The sequence below is a fragment of the Delphinapterus leucas genome, chromosome 4, assembly GCF_059928025.1.
Source record: "Delphinapterus leucas isolate spDelLeu-1000000601 "Yukka" chromosome 4, BTC_Dleu_Yukka2, whole genome shotgun sequence".
In the NCBI taxonomy this organism is placed as follows: domain Eukaryota; kingdom Metazoa; phylum Chordata; class Mammalia; order Artiodactyla; family Monodontidae; genus Delphinapterus; species Delphinapterus leucas.
This window is the reverse complement of record NC_143132.1, coordinates 71,980,034-71,984,527: the sequence shown is the minus strand read 5'-3', so window position 1 is coordinate 71,984,527 and position 4,494 is coordinate 71,980,034. Positions and strand designations below refer to the sequence as shown.

The 4,494-nt window shown below is 40.1% G+C and overlaps 1 pseudogene; it reads right to left on the bottom strand.

Moving 5' to 3' along the window:
- Positions 1-2,040: 2,040 nt before the first annotated feature.
- Positions 2,041-4,265, bottom strand: LOC111172126 (protein FAM114A2 pseudogene; annotated as a pseudogene).
- Between the last annotated feature and the right edge of the window lie 229 nt (positions 4,266-4,494).

Sequence of the window (4,494 nt, the reverse complement as noted above, 5' to 3'; positions counted from 1 at the left end):
CGGAGTCTGTTGAGTTTTAGGCCTTATAGTTTAATGTTTTGATTTCTTTATAACATGTTATTACATTTGGAAGGTAGAGAAAAAAGTAGGGAAAATTCATAATTCAATTGTTCAAACATAACCAGTGGTGTTTTGTTGTTTTTTTTTTTGCATGGTTAAAAAAATCATGTATATAATTTTGTAACCTGATTTTTCACTTCTCATAATGTCATGTGCAATTTTTTTGCCATTTTATTTGATCGCAGTTTTCACTAGCATACTTTAATAGTTGTACTTATTCCATTAGGTTATACACCATTGGTTATTTTTGCCATGTCCTTATTGAGGGACTGATTATTTCTAATTTTTCACTATTATAAATAACACTGAGATCAGTTTATTTGTGCATAAAGTTTTTTATCCTACATTTTTTTGGAAATGAGGAATATCAAATAATATATTATTAATCAAACATAACTACAGTGAATTCCCATATAGGAAATATTAATATCACCTTATAGCAATTATAGGAAAAGCGCTTAAGGAAATTGGAAAACTCCAGTTTCTTAAAGACAGTTTTGTCAAAAAAGGTTGGAGTTTACTCTCCACATGTCAAGATGCTCCTTAGGTCAATATGCAGTGTCCTAAGATCCTCTCAGATGGTTTCAACCTAATCATTGCCAAGACGCCATCATGGACAGAGTTGTCTGTAGGCCATCAAGCTGGTGAGGGTTACCAGGTTCTGGGTAGGACAGGCTCTTGCAGGTACAGTGCATACACATACACATGGAGTTCAGGTAGGACACCAACTGCTCCATCAACTACAACGTGAAGGGCCCTGTATGGAGGGCGATGTGATCATACTGTTGGAATCAGAGCAAGAGGCTCAGAGACTACGTTGATCCTGCTGAGCCCTGGATGTCTGGGTCAAGCACTTAGCCCATGTTTAGGATCAAACTTGTTTCAAGAAGCAGATCTGAATAACTCTGTATATCATTTTTCATGGTGAATTATTGGAAGCATTTCCTTTAAGATCAAGAAAAAGGGAAGGATGTCCTCTCTCACCACTTACACTCTATATAGTGCTGACATGCAAAGTTCCAAACAGTCTCCTTTTTTTTGCTCTGAACGTGAATATCATTCCTGGAAATGCAAACTGGCATCCGTTCACTGACCACGCAGAGGAACTGATCTTTCTAAGCCACAGAGTCAAGTTTTGGAAACCTGCTAGTGCTGGAGGGTCTCCTGCAGAGGCAGGAGGTGGCTGTGGCTCACCGTGGGGACAAGGACACTGGGAGCAGAAGTTCTGGGAAGTACTCGTTGGCGTGAACCCTCCCGGAGTCTGCCATTAGCCCCACTGCTTTTCCTACATTTTGAATTACTGCTTTTATCTTTCACCCAGTGTTTTTGCTCAGCTCTTGCCACTCTACACTTTCCACAGCTTGTTAGTTTAAACATGTATTTGTTTTCTCCAGGGTTTGCCCAGTGTCAGGGTCAGAGTTTCCAGCCTGTATATGAAATTAGCTCTCCCTTAAGACCCTCGGAGATTATGTTGGTTACTATCCCAATCCCCACTATCTTTGTTTTTTTTTTTATGAAAGATAAAAGTTATATTTATAAACATGCTAAAGAATACATTAAAAGAAACAAAAAAGAATGAGGAAAAATAAACTGTCTTAATCCTGTTATACATAAACATCGTTTCTATGGGACTCTACAGTCCACTTCAACAATATTCAAACAACAAAATCCCCATCATTGAAAGAGCTTCAACACTCCTTTGGAGTTGGCTATTACAGAATTTATCCTGCATATCGGGTATGCATGAAAAACATCCTGGAGACTCAGAATATCTGCAAACATGAAACTATTTCTCTAAATTGCATTTATTGGTCATGAACCCCGTAAAGGGGGGTCAACTACAACTTGGAGCTTGTCATCTTGCGGTGGGAAAGCAATTTGAATCCAAAGGGCACCTTACTATAGTTCATTCATGTGGCTCTAAGTATATTTTATAAGCTTCTCTTCAATGCCAAATATCTACTGAGAATTAAAGAGGAGATGAAACTTTCTAACCAATTCCAAGAATTCATGTAATAAAGGGTAATCATTACAGAGTTTATATATACTCGGTTTTCTTAAAGCCATAGATTTTATTATAGAGAGGAGAAAGAAAATGGCATTAATAGATCAAGCACATGAATTCCAGAATACTGAATTCCTTTTCCTCTTAACAACCAATTACATCCATGGACTGCAAAATTACAGCCACTGCAAAATTTTTAGTGTTTTGCATCTTGTCAAAGAAAGACCAATATTTTTGCCTGAGTGTCCCCTTAACCTTATGAGCTATTATTTTTTAACTTTCTATAAAACTTCTTTTCAAATAATTTATTAATTATAACAACTGGGAAGAGCAGTGTGAGGACCTGAATACTTCAACCAAGCACTGAAGGCAACAAACTTCCTTAAACATGCTCTCCTGCCTGGATTTTTGTATATTAAAATAACCTTTCTCCCTCACTTCTCCAGGGGTACCCAGAAAAGAGTGGCATTTCTTGGCCATCACAAGTCTCATGTAGAATCTTCTCTGTTCTTCAGTGTCCTGACAAAGGCCTCTGGACCTGTAGCTCATGCCTCTGGTAATTCAGTCTTGTTCTCAATAAGAGAGATCTCCAGCACAGGTAAAAGTAGCTGAAAGGCATCCTGAATGTAGGAAGCACCGTTTGATGCCTCTAGAAATACTGCAGTGATTAACGGATTAAGGACGTCTGCCTTTTCCTTGACCCCAGCAGTTGTTAGGCAGGTGGTGAACTCTTTAGACAGAGAGGACAACTCTTTACACAACACAACTGTCATCTGGGAAAGGGCTCTGCTCCTTTCTATGGCTGTTACTTCCAGCTTCCTGCCATGCAGAACCAGAGCCCCTGTTTTGTGAAACAGTTCAATTGAGCAGGCAGTCAGTTCTGCTAGGCTCCTGACTGCAAATGCATGGATATCCTCTATTGAATTGTTATTGATTTGCTCAATTTTTTCTGCTTCCAACTGTTTTTTTCCTTCTTCCTTCTCTTCTAATGGTTTGGCCAGAGATGTCCTGATCCATTCACAGGCTGTATTTCTTGCCCTAGTAAGTTTCTCTGGTTTGGAGGAGACATGCAGCTGGGAAAATACCTCTGTTATCTCTTTGGTAAAGTCTTCATCCCCTTTCTTCTCTTCCTCCTCTTCCTCACAGAACTCTGCTAGGGAAAATGCTTCTTTGAGTTGCTCCAATTCACATTTTAGAGTCTCCAATTCTTCTCCACTTAGAGAATTAAGAATAGATTTCACCTTTATTTCACTTTCTCGGGAGAGCATCTCCAGAGCTTCTAGATGTGAAAGGCCTTGAAATTCATCAAAGAGTAGCCCATAATGAGTTTTCTTGTCCGTTTCCATGGTAACCTCATTGGTGGTACATAGCTCTTCTTTCTCCTTCGCCTCTCTTAAAACCTGAGACAGTGTGGAAGTCCGGTTCATCAGACCCTTGGTTCTTTTAAATCCAGGATCCCCTTCTGCTATTACATCCATTGTCTTTTTCCCAATGAATTCTAAGGCATCCAAACCCCCACTGATAACACTCTTTCCTGTGCTCTGAACAGCAGTAGAGATGGTAGAGAATACCCCAAATGGCCCACTCATTGGAGAGGAGTTTTCATTCTCTTTGGCACTTGTCTCTCCTGTTGCATACTGGACTTCAGATGAAATTTCACTGGGACTAGGGATTCCAAGGGAAGTCTCTGCCTTCTCAATGACATTTGAAATACCTTGTCTTTGCCTGCAGCCTGTGATGTCTGAACAGGGAGAACGTCTGAAGTCTCAAGGTCACTGGAAGGTTTGGACTCTGGTCTTTTCCGAGTAGAAGCTACAGGTTCTGATTTACTCTCTGACTTGGCACTTTAGTCAACTGACTCAAAATTCTTGGTTGGCTCACAGTTCTCATCTTCAAGGATGGAAGTTGCTTCAGTTATCACTTCAGTCTCAATATCATCTTTATCCAACATGATTAGATCATTGCCCAGCCCGCCGCCATCCGCACCGCCACCACAGCCGCAGAGAAGCCACTCCCTACTCCCCACTATCTTTGTAGTAATGTTCCCCTTAGAGTCCCCGGTGTCTTCTCCAGCTAGCTGTCCTTATCTGCAGCACCTTAATCTATCTGCCCTATTCAAATAACTGTTTGAAACCGGAAAGGGAATGGTTACAATCCTTTTTTTCGCCTGGAGGCTCCTTAGCAGATACTTAACTTTACCCACCCTATTTCTTCTCAGCCACTTTCAAGTCAAGCATGTAGACAAAAATAAGAAGTAAATACATTAAAAAGTTCTTTTACATACTTCTTCCATAACATTGGGTATTTACTTAACTTACATCTATAGAATCAAAAGGGACCCCTCCAAAGTTTCATTCTAGCAAAGGAAAAAGTTTCTCTTCACCAGACACCCTGCCATGTGATTTCCTACCAGTGGCCTCCCTTGAATC